General features: G+C 34.8%; 1 protein-coding gene across 7 annotated transcripts in view; it reads left to right on the forward strand.

The window, feature by feature from the left end:
- The first annotated feature begins 1,409 nt into the window (after positions 1-1,409).
- The window catches only part of LOC128858392 (integrin alpha-PS2), a 135,841-nt gene continuing 117,919 nt past the window's right edge, over positions 1,410-19,331 (forward strand). For 2 of the 7 annotated variants that reach the window (XM_054094631.1, XM_054094637.1), the window contains exon 1: positions 1,418-1,507. The gene's annotated coding sequence lies outside the window, so the exon portion shown is untranslated. The other 5 variants (XM_054094633.1, XM_054094632.1, XM_054094634.1 and 2 more) reach the window with 5 other exon arrangements.

Raw genomic sequence — 19,331 nt, forward strand, 5'->3', positions numbered from 1 at the left:
GAGGTGGATTGAGCATACGCCTTGCAAAGACGCAAATGAAATCTGTCGTCAAGTACTAGATTGGAGTCCATAAGGTGTTCGCAAGGATGGCCGACCAAAAATATCTTGGAGGGTAACGTTCCAGGAGGAAGTTGAAACGTCATCAAAAACTTGGAACGAAATCAAGCTTCTTGCAAAAAACAAAACCAGATGGAGGTGTGAGGCCCTATGCTCGAGTGGGATAAACAAGAACCGATGATGATGATGTACTTATTGTATGATCATTTTATGAATAAGAATATACATACTTGTAATCTTTTAAAATAAAATTAGTATAAAAAAATAAATATTTCATTGAACAAATAGTAAGACTAGAATAGGCTTTTGATTTTGCAAATAAGTTTTAGATATCTTGGCGCGTATATTTGGTAAATTAGACATTTCGCTGGAATCGGTGCTTTTTAAATGATTAAAAAATAAAAAAAATCAACAAAAAAATTAACAAAAAATCAACAAAAAAATTCTTTAAAATTGTAACGCATTTTCACATGGCAAGAAAGTAGTCCACTACCTACTAGCAGTACTTTTTTATCCATTTATGAGATCTAAGTAGTTCTTCCAAGAGCACTCTCACTCCCACGTGTCGTTGTACTGGTAGCACTTCCTCATTGATAAAATAATATGTAGTTCATCACTATTAATAGTATTATATTAGTCGTTCCATCGGGTAGGGAGTAATTGGCCGTAATTGCAAACTCTCAAGGCACTACGCCGTGAATATTCGAACAATAACCCCAGTTCTACTGGGAAAAGTCCAACCAATGCTTAATTTCTAAAATTCTCATTCTACAATAATGTAAACTTTTGTAATTATCTTATCAATACGTATGCATGTATGTACATAAATGTGTGATTTATTAATTTGATTCAGTTCCGTTAATCAAAGAGTTCGATAGACAGACTGTCACAGAATCATTTTACTAACTGTTGCAATTTCTTTAGTGGTTTATATTTACTGTCAAACAGCAAATGCAGCAGCAATCACCACCGCCAACACAAACAACAAAAGCAATAACAGCATAGCACCAACAGCTGTGCCACCAACGCTAGCCAAAAAGTCAGCAACCACCACCACCAGTCAACACAAGCACGAGAATTACTTCAGCAAGGGCCACAGTGAGCAACAATCTGTCCGCGGCAACGTCAACAGCAGCAGCAGCAGTAGCAGCGCCAATAACAACCATAGTCTGTGGTACTAGACAAGCACTGCGCTGCGCAGCAGTGACCAATACGCGCACAGGTATATGCATGCAAGTACGTGTGTTTATGTGTTTGAGTGAATGAGTGTGGCAGCGTCTACGGCGACGTGGGCAGCAAACGATGGCAGTTGCTTCCAAGTTTATGCCCGATTGGAGAATGTTTCAGTTGGTGTTGAAGTCTCACAACGGTCGGTCTGATCATTAAAGCAAATAGGAAACGGTCGAAAGCGCGCACAATACGAAGAAGTTAGTTTTCGAATATTTATTTAGTAGGTACTACAAATATAATACATAATGTGGCTGGTGTAGACGAGTGCGAACTTAAAAGTATAATTTTAACCTTCACATGCAAATGTATAATATATGGAAATATATACATATACACTTAGAAACCTGCATATAAATTAAAAATCAGTGGCACACGCGACTGACGCGCCAAAGGTACATAGAATGCTGAGAACGAAAGATTTTTCGAAAAAGTTTGAAAATATCTGTGCTGTGCTGTGCTGGAGCGGTTCGTGCAGTGTCGTTTCGGAAACTTATTTTTAAATCGAGAATTTTTCTTCTTTTAATACAATATTCTTACATACGTACATATATATTTGTCTGTATATACGTATATACATAGGTGTATGTTTATAGGCGTACACATGCCGCCCTGCATCACAGATGTGTAAATAATGTGCATTAAACACCGTTAAGTACAGTGAATTACCCGAAATAAATGTGATGAAATATGCAGATAAATCAAAAAGCTATTCAAAAACCAAAAAATACAAATAAAGAAGATAAACAAGATAGCCATACAATATTTTTAAAAATAGCTATGAGCATAACGGATATGTATGAAATCATGAAAAATATTGTATTTAAAAGTGTTTACTAAGCCAATTTAGTGCGAAAGAAAGTGCAAACATTCATATTAAAAAATAAAAAAATATGTGTATATACCTACATAAATACATATACTAAATAAAGTTTTTCAAAAGTGCAAATAATTTAGCAAACTCAGCACGTCTGACCTCATCTCGTCTTATGGGTGTCAGCTTTAGATCGGTGCAGTTCGCCCCGCTGCTCACTACATACTTACACATACACAGCGCCTATACAAACATATAGAATACATATTTGTGTGTAGGCTACAGATCGGATGCTACATATCTACGTACATACTTAGCTATAGCTATCTACACTATCTGCAATTTGTTCTTTTGCCTTCTGTTACCTCGTCGCTGACTAATTCTTATTTGCCTACGTACGAATGTGCCTATTTTTAGCCGCTTGTTTAAATGTTTTTCATTAAAAGATTCACTTCGAAACGAAAATTTTTCGTTTTTGCGGTTTTTTTGAAATCGTGCGATGTGTTTCCTTTGCGTTGTATACATTGTAGGTATATACATACATACATACACCCATACGTGTGTGCTGTGTGATGTGTTGGTTCCTAGGGTTGGTTTTTTATATTATTTATTTTTTTAATTTTTTAGTGAATTTTGGCAAGAAAACATTCATTTACATAATAATTTTTGACTCATGACACTGAATTGAAATATATAGTACATCTGTACATATACACATAAGCCAACTTGGTGAGAAAGTAGGTCATAAATAAGTACACTGATTTTGTGGATTAAAGTGTTTGAAAAACAGAAAAATTAACTAAATATGAGTTAAGGTCAAAAAGTTCGTGGTATGCAGAGGGAGGGGCTGAAATTACACATGGTAGTATTATTTCCCTTCGATATATGATTTTTTGGGCCTTACGTCCTCATCAAAACTTCTATAAAATATAATTTTATGTATAGCCGCAAACCAAATATTCTGTCAGACCTTGAAAATAAGCAAAAATAGGCGACTTGAATGCATCAACTTCAAAAAATTTGTTTTATTCGAAAATCGTTGTTTTTTTTTCATTTCCTAAATAATGATCTAAACGATCCAGATGTAGACCATAGGGAGGGTGTTTAAGTTCTCGAAGCCACACTTGTGTAGGTTAACTAGCGCACGAATCTTGTCATTTTTTGCAGAAGAAAAAAATGTCAAGCTCAGCTCGCCCTTTTCCAATTTCGCGATATTTTTCCTAAAAAGCGTGGCGTAGTATTATATTTTCCGTAGGATTGGCGGCTTCTTCTATATAAGCGACCAGTAAGATGTCTTCTGTGAGCGTTCCCACGACAGTCGGCTCCACGTTACCGGAACGACCGGGATTTATATTCGGGCAAGGACTGTCACTGCAGCAGAATTCCCCATATGTGGATAGGGAATGTTTATGCTGCTACCACAACAACAACATATCTTCTGTGATTAAAAAAATAGCCAACAACTTTCCTGGCGACCGCATAGACTCCTGCTACGACTTAAGTCCGTAGTGATAGTCCAGTATGATCACGGTGTTTATTCAAAACGATCGCGGACGATATTTATGTATACAGTAGATTCTGTTTTTATGCGGTAGATACGTTCCGCAAGAAACAGCATAAAAAAGCTACCAGTTCTATAGTAAAACTATAGATACGTTTCAAAAGTGATAAGAACCGCATAAATCTGAAATAATGTAATAAAATCGCATAAAAAAGGGCACTAGTCTCATATTATAATTATAGATACGTTCCATAGACCGCATGAATCTGAAATAATTAAATAAAATCGCACAAACAAAATATTGTATTTTTGAAAATTATATCTTTATTTAAGAAACGTCAGAATCGAAAAATAAATTTACGTCAGAAATAGAATCAGACAATACCCACATGTTGCGCATTCGTTTAGGACTTGGCGTAAAATCACTTTCGTCACTTGAGGAAATGTACACGTCTGATCTAGATGGTTATGCAGGCGGTTCCATACTTGTGGGGTTAGTATTTATGATGTAATCTGTGATGAGTTTTTGCTTAGCTGTACAATTCCCGATAGGTCGACATGCATTTTTTTAATTTAAAAAAAAACCGCACTATTTCAAAACCGCATAAAAAAAAGCTGCAGAAAAGCAGAACCTACTGTATAGCGCTTACACAATTTTTGGATGTTTGGCCGAGCTCCTCCTCCTATTTGTGGCGTGCACAGTTTTAAGCCCTCCGAACGGCAGATGTTTTTTATGAGAAGGTTTTCCATGGCAGAAATATACTCGGAGGTTTGGCATTGTCTGCCGAGGGCGACCGCTATTAGAAACAATTTTTTCTATCATTTGGAGTTTTATGCATGAAGATTCGAACATAAGGATAACTAAACATTTAATTTCGTCTAATAGAATTTTTAAATCGAATGAAATTTAAAATATACATTTTAAGTCGAGGCAGTGTCTTGACAAAAATAAACTTTTAAATCGAGCCTCTGTTCTTTTAAGAAAGAAGTGAAGAAGGACACCTATGTATATGAATATCAACATGTGAGCGTGGAAAAAATTGTTATCACTTTCTGCAAAATCAGTGAAAAATACTTCATCACAAACTCTTTCTAAATCACACATACTTGTACATCTTCCATGAGTTATGTTAAAAAGATCTTCAAAACTGAAATGTTACGTCAAGCCATGAACAGAGAATGCTAATTCTCTGCCGTGAATTTCAATTGTTAAAGCACCTCTGCCCATCGTAACAGAGCTGCCCTAAAATGGACTGTGATTTCGCAGTTTAACGACTTAATGTGAGGGCTTTTGCATAAGCGCTCAACGAACTGGTGCTTGCCTGATGCTATTTCGCATATAAAATTTTAAGACAGGTAATGCCCACACGAGAAAACGGAATAAACCGAAGAAACAAAAATAACAGATATTCTATTGAAGGTGTAGATTGAGGGTAATATGCAGCAAACTCAGCTAGACGGATGTTAAGTAAAAGCCGATGAGAGTGTAACAGATTTTAGTCTGGGAGCGCATAGAATGCAAACATTAAATATTTTCGGAGAATAACCATCAATATTCACTTGATCAAATCGGGTTTCTTTTCAAAGATCTTTTTTTTTTAACGAATCTATGTTAACATATTTCATATATTACTTATACATATTTCAACCGTTTGTTTTGAATGTTGTCTTTACACTAGCGACTTGTCCAAAAGAAATTAGTAAATCATTAAATAGTTACGATTCTTTGACATATTTTTATTAATGAAAACAGCTTACGCAATTGTAAAGCTTATTGAAACTTTTATCGATCGCATTTTTGATACTTTACTGAATGATCAGAATATTTATTTTGAAAGCGATTTAAATCATGTACATACACACATATGTATCTGCAGTAAACAATTCTAATAACATGTAATTACTTGATTTTCATAGCGTATAAAAACGACTTTCTATTTCAATATAGGCAAACTTATACAGGCAATAAACGAATAAAGCAACTAAAAATAAATTTAAGTTCGATGAAACAGTGGAATTTCTTACGATAGGTCTGCCACCAAAAAGAGCGAGAGCAAAATACTATTCAGAAGCATCAACAGATTCCTGTACCGTGGTGCTTTTCCAAGTACTGCAGCAAACAAAAATGTTTTGGTTTTGTTTCCTGGATTTAGGTAAAATTCATTGGAATATTTATAACACACTACAGTTCCCAAAAACACAAACAAATGATGAAGTCTAAATGGGTTATTTTACAAATACCAGCCAAGTCCTTCGGTACTCAGTCCCTTCATGTAGATGACATTGCCAGCGAGCATAACTCGCAGAGCTTTTGAGTGTTAATTGATTGCGCTGTTGCCTTCGTAAAGCTCAAGGTTTAATCGCCGCCCATAAATCTTCTGCAAAATCTTTCACTCGAACACTCCAAGAGACGCCTCATTGGATGCTGTATCTGAGGTATAAGTACAATAGGATAGACATAATGGGGGATTTATAAAGGAATTTATGTTCGTCGGGAGAGAGCGCAAATGCTTAAGTGCTCACTCAGTTCAAGGTAGCACTTATTGAGAAAATAGAGTATTCAATGGATTTCAAGGCTGATATTATTATCACTGTTTATGTTGGTTTAAAAATAAATGATAACTGTCAACAGTGTCGTGCGTGCCGCGAGGTTAACTCGCTAAGTGTTCGCCTGATGCTAAGAGATGCTCAGAAAAAGTTGGAAAACAGTAAATATATGGCCATTAGAAGATTTACCAGATTTAAAACCACACTGGAGAGGTGCAATAAGTGCATTGATGTTGAAGTTAGTCTCTCGTGCAATACGTTATAAGTAATTTTGAAAAGAATTCGAGAATTTGAGAAGAATTGAGAATACTAACTCGGTGATAATTAGCACAGATTGAGGGATCACCTATTTCAATCATCATAAAATGGCTGGTGATTTTTATATATGTACAAGGGAGGGTCAATAAGTCCATGACTTTTTGTATTTCTGACCTCTTTACTGAAAAAGAAATACTGCTCCTGTCAACAGGCATCTGCCAGTTGGCTCCTGTCAAAATTTGAACGTGCTGCGTCAGTTAGTTTGTGTTTTCAGCTACCTTTATCAGACTACCCAGTAATTTGAGGAGAAAATGGAAAAAACTGAATTTCGTGTGCTTATTAAGCCGATTCACTCTTAGAAACCCATTGTTTCGACTGTTGTTTGGTCTCTGGTGTGTGGTGATGGATCCATGTTTCGTCCACGGCTACAAAACGGCGCAAAAACTCCTCCATATTGCGATTAAACACCGCCAAACCTTCCTGTGAATTTGTTACACGATTGCGTTTGTGGTCGACTGTGAATTACTGGGTAGTCTGATAAAGGTAGCTGTAAAACACAAGCTAACTGAGGCAGCACGTTCAAATTTTGACAGGAGCCAACTGACAGATGTCTGTTGACAGGAGCAGTGTATTTAAAAGGCTTTTTTAAAATCAGAATATGTGAAAAAAATATAAATTAGTTTTTATTGAGTGCATCTCCAAATGCAATTCACCGAGTTTATATTTAATTTTGTCCATTTTTGCTTAACCTTGCACAGCGAGCATGAACTCTAAACATACACACACACGTACATATACTCGTACACATGTACATGGAATATGCACCTTTTAAACATACATACATACTAACATACTAATCAAGCTGAGCTTCGATTTATTAATGAATGCCGTTCGCCGAATAGGATCGCTTTTTTTAATTTTGTGCAATAAAAATTTGGTGTTTATTTCAAAGTGGTTGATGGAATATAAATCCTGATAAATAGCAACCTCGTGACTGATATTACCATTTGACCCGTTTCTCACAATTTTCAATGACTTTCTGTGACTTTTTTCAAGCTCATTAATGGAGCATCGATTTCCGGCTTTCCATTCAAGAATTGCTTGTGACATATTTGCAGGTAACTTTTCTTGTATAAACTCCAGCAAGAAAGAAATTTAAAAGCATCAAGACGCAGCTTCTTGGTCGCCGCACCGCTAAATAAATCTGCCTTAAAATTTTGTATTTAATAATTCCGTTACTTCATTTGCTCAGTGTTGCCGGGGGTTGTTTTTATGCCGCAAATTTCAAAAAAAAAAATTCGATAAAAAAATTTTATTTTTAGGAAATTAAAGCCTTTCAATTTTATTAAACATTAATAAATGCGTAATATAATAGAAAAACGATTCATTTAAAATAAAATAACTTAAACAAGGTGGCCCAAAATTAATCACCCTTTTAGAAGATGTATAATTTTTGCAAATGGAGTCTTACGTCAGTTAGCTGCAGTATGCAAAAAAAGTATGCAGTATGCAACGGAGCACGTAAGGGTCAAAATAGAGGTTCCATCACCTAAAATTGTTATATTTTATTTGATATAAAAGTTATTCAAAAACGAAATTGGATGATTAAGTTTGTGCCACCTTGTGCTTAACAGAAACAGTCTTTATTCACTGAAATATTTAAATTAAATCACAAGAAATTCAGTTTTTTAATTTTTCGTAAATAGCTTTGGTAATTTTGGTATACATTTCATTCGATACCTGCAATTTAGTACAATTCGAAGCATTTTTTAAGAACCTTTTATTATCAAAATACCTGAGAAAGCTGGAATTTTTATTTTACATTTTATGAGTTTTTATTGAAATTTATTTGGATTTTTTCGTAATATTAGGTGCGCAACTAAGCTCTCGCGTTTTATTTTTATGAAAATACAATTTTATTCTGAAAAACTGGCTAGCTACTTTTTCCCATATTTCTGGTAGATCTCGTATACCGTCGCGGTAAAACTGTTCATCTTTTGCGGCTACCCACGGATCAAGCCATTTTTTGATGTCTTCATATGAATGGAACTGCTGGACAGCTAGACTATGTGCCATCGATCGGAACAGGTGATAATCGGACGGCACAATATCTGGAGAATATGGCGGGTGTGGTAGGATATCCCATTTCAGTGTTTCTAGGTCGGTTTTAACGGGTTTGGCAACGTGAGGCCGAGCGTTGTCGTTCTGCAGAATCACTTTTTCATGCCTCTCCGTGTATTGCGACTGTCTCTCGCGCAGTACTCGGCTCAATCGTATCAATTGAACTCGATACCGATCCGATTCCCAGTTATGGTTTCGCTTGGTTTTAACAGTTCTTAATAAATAACACCAACTTGGTCCCACCAAATACATAGCGTAACCTTCGCAGCGTGAATATTCGGCCGAGGCGACCTCGCAGAAGCATGACCAAGCAGTCTTCTTGACTTTATTTTCTTTGGATTTCTGTAATGAATCCATTTTTCATCACCTTTTTTGCCGCTGGAGCAGTGGTTCGCAGGCGAAGAAACGCCGTGGGATGTTGCCCTTGTTTTAACTTATAAGGAACCCAAGTCCCCTGTTTCTGAATCATTCCCAACGCATGCAATCGCTTGGAAATGGATTGGCGGGTAACTCATAATACTGAAACAAGCTCTTCTTGCGTTTGATACGGATCCTCATTGAGCAATGCCTCCATTTCAGCGCCTTCAAAGGTTTTTGGCCTTCCTTCACACGGACGGTCATCAACATTAAAATCACCATCTTTAAAGTGACGCAACCATCCTTGGCACGTTGTTTCACTGAAAGCAGCATTTCCATAAACTTTTTGTAGCTCTCGATACGCTTCAGCCGCCGTTTGTTTCGAATGAAAGAGGAAAATCAACACTTCCTGCAAATGACGATTATTCGGCACAAAATCAGACATTTTCCCAAAACCAAAAGTATATGATACTAAAACCAAATCACTAATGTGTCGAAGCAGTTTGTTTACCATATGTCTAAGCTTGGTTTATGACGTTTAGGTTATGTTAGAATCGAGTAGCACACACTGCTGGGGGCATCTATTGACAAACAGCGGGAACTTAATTGCGCACCTAATAATTAAAAATAAAAATAAAAAACTGTAATTTACAAATAAAACTGTGAATCTGGTAACATTGGCTAAGTACACAGAAAAAGGGTTTCTCATCACACGGTAGCAAATACTGTTGATGATGATGAGTACTGCATTGCCGGCTGCATTCTCGAAGAAGTACTTTATAATTGCTACGTCCGCCCAAAACACAAAACGGACTCTAAATAGCCGCTCGTGATGCATACATTGGGCGTTAAAAGATCACTCTTGGTTTACCAGCTGCTCAAATGTAACAAAATTGAAGCTCAATAAGAGCCCGTTCACAGAAGATTATTTCCCTTGAAAAATCACCAAATATATCCATTTTACGAGTGTTTGGCTCAATGCATAGTCCATGGCTTCAAATGCTATGTCAACTGAATCCTGTAAGTATGTAAATTCGAACTATTTTTGGTCCATATCGACCATGATTTCGCTAGTCCTAGCAGCATGAACATGTAAAGGCTTTCTTTGCTCTCTTAAGTAATCGGTTTGAATGGAGCACCCGTCATTTTATTAATGAGTTTTATTTTCCTGTCTGTTACGTATGCCTTCTTTTAATGTATTGCCTTTTCATGTTGATTTGATTTGAATATAACGGTTTCTCACTCCCCGCATGCGATCATACTCGTACATGCAATAAAAATTGAAAATGAAGCAGCCTAAATATTATACATATGCAATATTTCGCATTTTTGCTTATATAAAATGATATTTACGCCCACAAAACTGACTACACATCTACGAACACACGTACATGCATATCCCTACAAATTCTTAGATTTAATTTATTTGTTTCATGTATCGGTTGTGTTTGAGTGTGTGCAGCAGTGCCAGTGTCTTTCGCCTTCATGCCTAGCATATTAATTTATTTCAAATATAGGATTGACTTTATTATTGTTTGTGTATAAATTAATGTTGTGAGTTGCTTAAAAAATAGTAGGCGCTTTGCTGGCCATATGGTGTGCTGCTTGCTTGCTTCACTTCCATATCCAAGCAAATATGTTCGTGCGTGTATGCGTGTATGTGTCTCCCAAGCATGTGGATGCATGTATGGGTGTATTTCTATGTTGCTGAGCACGTTCGTTCTTAACTGAGCGCCTTCTGGCAGAGTGCACAGCTATTGCGCATAAATACATATGTACATTTGTACACATTGCTATTTATGTAGATGTGTATGATTTAAGTATTTCTAAATGGTCAATTTAGTTGTTTTCTGTTTTTATGATCATTTTCCTTCAAGCGATCGCTGAATTGAATAATTAAACTTAAATTAGTAATAAAAAAATTTCCGTATATTCCATGTGCCAATCATTCGACACGTCTTGCCTGATCTCTCGTAATCGTATTGATGATGGTGAAAGTGCACACGCAATAAAAATGGTGCAATTCTCCATATTGTGGCAAGTTCGTTAGCTGCTAAAATAATTTGATTTCATTTAGCCCAGAAAGCAGCTCGAAAATAGGTTGCACAGGAAATTTTCTAGGTCATAACGAATCGATGGGAATTAGTGAAAAGGAAATAATAAAAAATGTTTAATGGAAATGAAAAATGGGGAATGGATATATCAATAATATACTAACGAAAAATACATATGTACATACATATACATATGTACATAAATAAATGCAATCTACTGTTTAATTGCTTTGTAATAGTTCTTCAATAAAATCGAACTCATTCGTACAATTAACTTGCAATTTGTTGAAGTCGTCAAGTGTTTGACAAGTGTTTGTATGCAAACAGCTATAAACAATACTCGCAAGTAAACAAATACATTTGTATGTATGTATGCAGTTGTAGCTATTCACAAAACTTCTACTCCTCGTTTTGACAAGCACACGCACATACACGCACACAACGACACCTGGTTGATTTGAGAATGTTTTCATTCACAACATTCGATTGAAGGTCGGATGGCGCTTTTTTTAAGCAAACAAACAAATTCAACACCTACGCTCGTGACACTCAACGAATATGCAAACAAGTACATACATGCACACGCATATTTTGTACATATCCATGTAAATGCAAATAGAGAAACATAAATAAGGCGATCACTGCAAACGCACTGCTTGTTTGTACATACACACATTTTCATTGACTTTGAGGCACATGCGCAAACATTCGCACCTACATTCATACATATATAGATAGATATGAATATATAAATTTGCATATGCGTGTATTGAGAAGCATTAGCGGCTATTCAAAATAGCATAATGCACATTCACATGCAAATATATTCGGCGAGAGTGCAAATAACTACATTCAGCGAGAGTTTGTACGCCCGTCTCAGCAAAGCTGTGGTATTCTGCTATACATAAATATGTATGCAAATATGTATCTGCGTAATTGAAATGCCGCAACACCTTCGCACCTTAGAGTTGATTGCAATCAATTGCCGCACGAAGGAGGCGCAACAATCTCGCACTGAACTCAGTTTGCCTTAGTTGAGATCACAGAATACGCGTAATTGCAAATTCTACATATGAGTATGCACATACATACATACTTTAATATATTTGCATAGACAACACATTCCCGGCTGGAATTCTTGATGGCAACGAACAATGCCAGTAGTCACGTTTATTTAGACAGGATGAATAGTTGAATGAATTGAAAAAATAAAATGGACATTTGCGATGAATAAAATATGCAATAATAACATTGAAATTTCACAACCCCAGGCCCTGTTAGTTCAGAATTATTTTTTGTACCTTAACGTAGCTTACCATAAGAAATTGCCAATCGTAGAAGGTTTCAAGGAAAATATGATAATTCTGATTCTCTTGCCGCTCTTAATTTAAGTAGTACCGTAACTTACATAAACATCTAACAGGTTCTTAAATTTCTTAGGGTAAGTTTAATTTTCGCTGATCGCTTACCCAAAAAAAGGTTATGTTAAGTTATGGAAAACTAGTCTAGTTTAATCTTTATGCTCTGTATAAGGATTGGGTGTAAGGTATAGGGTGTATTTAAATTGCCGTAGGCATTATTCTTTCCTAAACAGGTAATAAACAACTTATAGGATGTTTGCTCTCTTAATTTCTTTTGCGAATTACGTTGTTCTAGTTCGTAATTCATGAATCTATTGACAGTCCGTCCTCTTGTAGGATGAGTTCGTTACTGAAAAATATGGAAGCCCTCCTTATAAATATATGAACAAACAATAATTTAGAGATGCAACTGCTTCTGGAAATGCAACAGTTCCTCTGAAAATTTCAATACAGCGGATGTATGGAACAGCATGTATGCCCGCCCGTCTGTCGAAGCAACCCATAACTCGTGTAAAAATTAATATATTTGAATGAAACTTGGTATTGAAAATGGGTGAAATCAGTCTACGTCCACGTCTACCTGCCATACAAGACAGTAAAAAAAATCGTATATCTCTGTTTTAAAAATTCACAAAAAATAATGAAATGTAGTACAATTGATGAACCCAAAAAAAGAAATACGACGCAAGTAAAATTTTGAAAAAAGGGACAATGCCACACGCACTTTTGGGTCAATGTGCGTATTTCTATAAACTTAATAAAACTCGTCCAAACTTGGTAAACGTATTTCTCTTAAATCGACCCGCCCTAATATGCATGCATAAGTACATCTATACACATAAAATATAATTTCAAAATATCATTACCTGCTTGGGAATTATTCTCCTAGAAATCGTTAGTAAAAGTGATAAATAAAATGTTTTCAATGATTACTGCGGCGTAATAATAATATTAATTGATTTTTTCCTCAGGCATGGAAACCGGTAAATGTTTCGCTAGTACTTCCAAACATGCATATGCAAATTTCCAAAGATTTTAATCGTATTCAGGTTTCTAGAGAGTAAAGACTAATTAATATTTTTGAAAATTTGCTTTTCATTTACAAGGTGTGCCCATTAAATAAAGAGAGTGATGCTGTAAAACATTTTATTTCGTATAAATACTTTATTTCATATATGGATTGTATATTTGGTTATCTTCACCTTGCGTATGATTAATTTTTTGAAACAGGGCGGCAATCTTCTTTTGGATCCTTTAAGACACTTTCTCTTTCATAGCTTCACTTAAGCACTAAAAAAACAAACATTTTTCTTCCGAATATTTTTAGCAAAACAATAAATTTTATTCCGAACAAATTTTTTTTTTAAATATTGTACATTTTATCATAAAAAACAAAAAAATTTTATATGTTATCTAAAATGAACCGAATATACATGATTCAATTATTAAAGGTTTACTCACTAGTGACATTCGATTTTTGGCACTCCCTTACAAAAGGTTGTATTTAAGAAGGTGAATAAAGAGGAAAATATTAAATCCTTTTTGGTAAAAATGGTAGCAAAAATTATTTTCTTAATCAAATGGAAACAAACTGCGAACGGCTTAAAAACTAAATTTTAATTAATATTTGAATGTAAATAATGGTACAAATAGAAGTTATTAGTGGGAATTGCCTATTGCCTGTCTAATATTAAAACAATAAATTATTTCATTTAATCCCAGATTTTATTTTGTGAATTAGTTTTTACATTTAAAACCGATTGCAAAGTTCCGAAGTTTCGCAAATATGAAACTATTTTGTTCTGTTAGGTGTTTGGCCGAGATCCTCCTCCTATTCGTAGCACGGGTCTTGATGTTGTTCCACAAATGGAAGGACCTACAGTTCGTTTTATGAGAAGCTTTTTCATGCTGGTACTGTGCTTTGCTAAGCCTCTTCTGGACACTCCATCCATGCATGGGAATGTGAGCTCATTGGAAACAAGTTCCATCAATCCCAACTTTTTTATAATGAGGTATGCAATGTTATCGATCGCGTCGGGACTATCCAATTATTCTCCCTGTCGTAACTCTTTAGGAAATGCTAGCTCTTTGCAAAACATGAATTCCTTCTAAATCAACACATCACAAGAAATAAAGCTTTGTGAATTCTCCACTCATCGATCTCGGATTGCGTCAATAACTCATTGAATAAATATCAAAATTAATTATTATTTTTTTAATATTACTTTTAGCTCTTTTCTTATTAAACTCAATCACAAATAAACGAATTTTCAGAAAAATTAAAAAGAAATTACGCTTATGTTAAAATACTTGCATCTTTTACATGGCATTGTTTCATACGAATTATTGGTTGATCGGCGGTTGGGACTGTTTAGCTTCTACTTTAATTAAATGAATTAGTTTCCTAAAACATCTCCACATCTTTTTTAAATTAACCGATAGCTACTCGCTTATGTATGACTCTTAACTTTACGAGTACCCTCCTCCAAGATTATTTCTAAGATTCTCCTGCATGGTGTTTAATGCTGTGGCAGAAAATTCAAGCATATCTTATCTCTTTGTTTAGGCTGTAAAAATTTTAATTTTGCTAGAAGTTAAAAAAAAAAGATCACTAGCAATTAGCAACTGCGAGTTTGTGCAAAGGTAAGCAATTCTTCCTCCTTTGTTTTTCATGTACGTTTTTTTATCTTAACTTTTTATCGTTATACAATACATTCTTGGGTTATGTTGACCTTCTGTTTAAGAGCATTTTTTATTATTGTCGCTGCTCAAAAATATTCAGAACATAACAAATGTTTTTCTCACTTGACTAGTTGGCAACTATTTGTGTGCCAATATCTCAGTCGTCGCAAACACTCAAATTGCCAACAATAGCAATAACAACATGGTGAACTACTCAACCCTCACCTCAATGAGCAATCAACGTAACATGCATAGAGACACATGTAAAAAACAAATAGCAAGTTAAAACAGAGAGATACTCATACCTACATCTCCGCATATTAGAGTAAACTTGCTGTTGTTATTATTAGATAAATATATACGGTACATAACTGTTGTAAGACGATCCACTGACAGTTTTGTATTTAAGTGCTGGACGAATTTTAGAAATTGTGCATATTTTTGTCCAAAAAGGCACAAAACTTTAAAGAGTAAAAAATGAAAGTTCAATGCAAAGGCGTGCAGTACAATAAGAAAGCGATCGTGAGGTCAGTTATGCTCAATGCGCATGCATGAATGTGTGACCATATATGTATAAGTATTTAGTATGGATATAAGTCGATTGCTTTGCTATTTAAGCATTTAGACGGTCAGTTGACTAAGTTAGTGAAACCTAAAATATTTTAATGCTTACATATATGCATATGTATATACCTCAAACCCACATAAAAAATTTTAATAATTCTTCTCCCCTATTTGAAAAATATAAGTATGTACATATGTATACATTAACTGTTAAAAGTGAGCGGTATAAACTCTTAGAGTACAGAGAAGTGGGATCCCACATAGTAGTTTTGCTTGTACATTGAAATAATTAACATTCTGGACCTTGAGAGGTAGATACTCGTATATGTAGAATTACGTTATATGTACCATAGAGTATTTCTAGAAACGCCTTTAATGATGTTGTACAATCATCCACGTATTTATCTGTCTCGAATTTCAAACATATGTGTGTATGTACATATATGGAAGATTTTAATTAGGTTAGAATATTTTTGGCAAATGTATGGCAATGTATGTATGTATGTAGCTTGTAACAGTATTTGAGCGGTTCGTTTTCTCGTGGAAGTCGCCTGCTTCGTTGGGCATTTGTCACTTCGGACTGTCTAGCTGGGCTGTTATGATTCTCCTTAATTCATTAATTGCAATATGCGCAGCTGATCTCCAAAATTTTAGAAACGTATCCATACAATTTTCCCCTGATTTTGTTGATGGTAAGCACCTCGGCGATGGTTGAAACGTTATTCTGTATGATTAGCGCCAATATATTGTAGTTGTTGGGTTATCAGAGACATATAAATATACAAAATATAGGACATATAGTACATGCTAAATGGGTTAGGCTACTCTAAGCTAGAAAAACATAAGAATATTTTAGACATTTTTCCTGCAGGACAATGAAATAATTCAAAATTCTGAAGATTACTCTTTATTATATATACATGCCATAAATTGTATATAAATATTTTTTAAGGTAATATACCTACATAAAGGCATTTTTTCGATAAAATCTTGTATTGAAAAGCGCGCCAACTAGAGCTGCAATTTTTGGTATACGGTGGACAAACAATTTATTTCACAATAACTTCACTTTTCAAAAACTCCACAAAAAAAAAGATTCCGGAGCTGGTGGACATTTATATGATGCCAGTTTTCACTTATAATTGCTAAGGACCATACTTTGAATAAAAATAGTGGAACCTGAAATAATCTAAATTTTAAATTTTTACTTGTTTATTTTCAAGCAATATCTCAATATCTATCAGAATGGAATTGTAAATATAAAGTTAAAATTTCAAAATCTGTTCTCGACTTGGAAAATTTAGCCTCGAGAAAAATGCGTAAAGGCGTACCGTAGCCTCGGACTGAGAGGAGGTACCGAAATTCAAAATAATTTTACACCTTAATCATTTGAAAGCAAACAAAAAAAACTTTTTTACATTCCTGCAGTGAGTGGTCCAGGGATAATCTTCGTATATGAAAGTCAAAGCGCTAAGATGAATCGTTCTCAGAACATGCCAATATATTTTCGTAAGTCCCATAAGGATGTGACAGCCAGTTCAATCATTCGAGCATTGAAAAAACCAACTGTATTCTCATTTATCTAGCGCTTCTCTGCAATACGCTCAACGCCTTTGAGAAAAATACTGCTCTGGCTCCACCCCTGAGCTTTCTGCTAAACTGTTTATAATTATACAAAAATGGTAGTCCGAGATGTTAGCATACCTTGCAAACATCTTTAAGCACCCTAAACATAAGTAAACCCCCTAAGTGTTGCAAAACTAAAACTACCAGCACTCTTTATGGCCTATGCCTCTCACCAACTTAAAATAGTAGGCACCAATAATACTTACAGTACTTTTGCATTGTACTTAGTTTTGTCTAAATATGAATATTAGCTTGCGCGCCAGCCAATTTAGTAGCTAATTTATTAACACAATTCTCGCTTTGTTCACGCCACACATTTAGCACCTCATTTTTCACCGCCTATCCGACTGACAATTGCCAAGCTTATTTTGTTTTCGTGTCCGCCTGCTTGCAACTCATTTCTTAATTTCATGCATTTGTACCTTCCTTCAAATATCAGTTTTGAAGTTCGAAGTAAATGCAATTAGTGACATTGTGCCACTTGTGGCGACTCGTAAACCTCCAAAAGCACTCGTTGAAATCCAAGCCAGTGGGACAGTCCCTACATTCATACATAAGCACAAATACAGTATTGATGAATAATTAAGCACTACCGAGAACATTTTTTCATGAAGTATTTTTTTGTTCGGTTTTCTTTTTTTAAACTTAACTAAGAAATCATAATCAACATGCACTTTTTATTTAACATGAACTTTTAATGGGCAAAATTATAAAAGGTATTTCAAAAGACACGCATAAATGTTGCTTTAAAATAAAACATGTAAAAATTTAGATTATTTCAGGTTCCATTATTTTTATTCAAGTATGGTCCTTAGCTATTATATGTAAAAACTGACATTTAAATGTCCACCAAATGAGCACGTCTACAGGCTGTCATACGAGAATTAAAATTTTCAAGGAATCGCTCACACATTTCGCAGTTGAGTTGAGCAATCTCGATGCCAATTTTCTGTTTTAGCTCTGGAATCGTTTTTTTTTTATGACAAACAGAAGTTTGCGACTTCAACCCTTAGTAGCGAGCCTAATATTTTGGATGACATACCTACATTTTGAAGCATACTGTATATGTATTAAAGTACACAGAGCAATAAATGCAACAACATTTTATCCCGGGTGTCATAATAATTTTCTGACAGGTTATGAAAAAAAATTTTTAGAAATAATAAAAATAGAAATAATTTTTTTTATTTTATGCCATCTCAAAACTTAAATCTCGCATTTTATATAAAAATCTGAGATATTATGGCAAAACCCATACCTGTAATTATTCAAAACTTTTGTGAATGCTTATAAATCTTATTTTAAAATATTGTTTGTATTTTTACCTTTAATTTGAGTAACAGAACTTGCACATCTTCTTAATAGTTTTTGTTTTACAAGTAAATCTTCCAAAATGTTGCCATTTTCATGGATGAAACAGTACTAAAATAGATATATAACATTCATATTCGTGTTCAGTTTCTTCTAACCTTTGACTTATCACAGTTTGATGCATTGATTGCATAAAAAAAATATTGCCCCTTATAAAAAATATCCTGAGGTGGTGCTTAAGTTTTTGCCAAGACTGTGTCTATGTGTATATTAATATGTCAGTGTATGCCATATTTATGTAACTGTACGCTCGTGCTTGTAGTTAAAAATCTGACTGTGTGTGTGCATGCAAACTGCACTTCAAACCCTTCTTCAGTTCAATTAGTAGTTAGCTTTAAAATATACATAAAGAAAATTAAAGAGCGGCATGCTAATATATTTGAGTGTGTAGTTTTGTACAAAAGAGTGTCTCAAAAGAAATGTGTTAAGTTTCTTTTTATTGAACACTTCCGCAGCAGCGCGACAACAACATTAAAATAACTATAAAAAGGGAGATAACAGATTTCTTAAGTATTTGGCAACATATGTTGCCCAACATTTCTAATGATGGCAGGCATTTGTCATAGTTTGGTACACACATGCACACATACGCATATATCTATGTTTTATACAGAATACGCGCAAACATATGCATAGTCCTCGTACACGTATTCTTGTTGTGTATTTTTATGCCTTGGCATTGAAAATTAATTCAGCTCACTTCTCACTGCTACCCTTCCACAATTTCGCTGCTCAGCTAGAGGCAACATTTTTGCTTTTCGCAGCATTAATCGAATGTTATTGTAATTTAA

Source organism: Anastrepha ludens, chromosome 3 (genome assembly GCF_028408465.1).
Source record: "Anastrepha ludens isolate Willacy chromosome 3, idAnaLude1.1, whole genome shotgun sequence".
In the NCBI taxonomy this organism is placed as follows: Eukaryota; Metazoa; Arthropoda; class Insecta; order Diptera; family Tephritidae; genus Anastrepha; species Anastrepha ludens.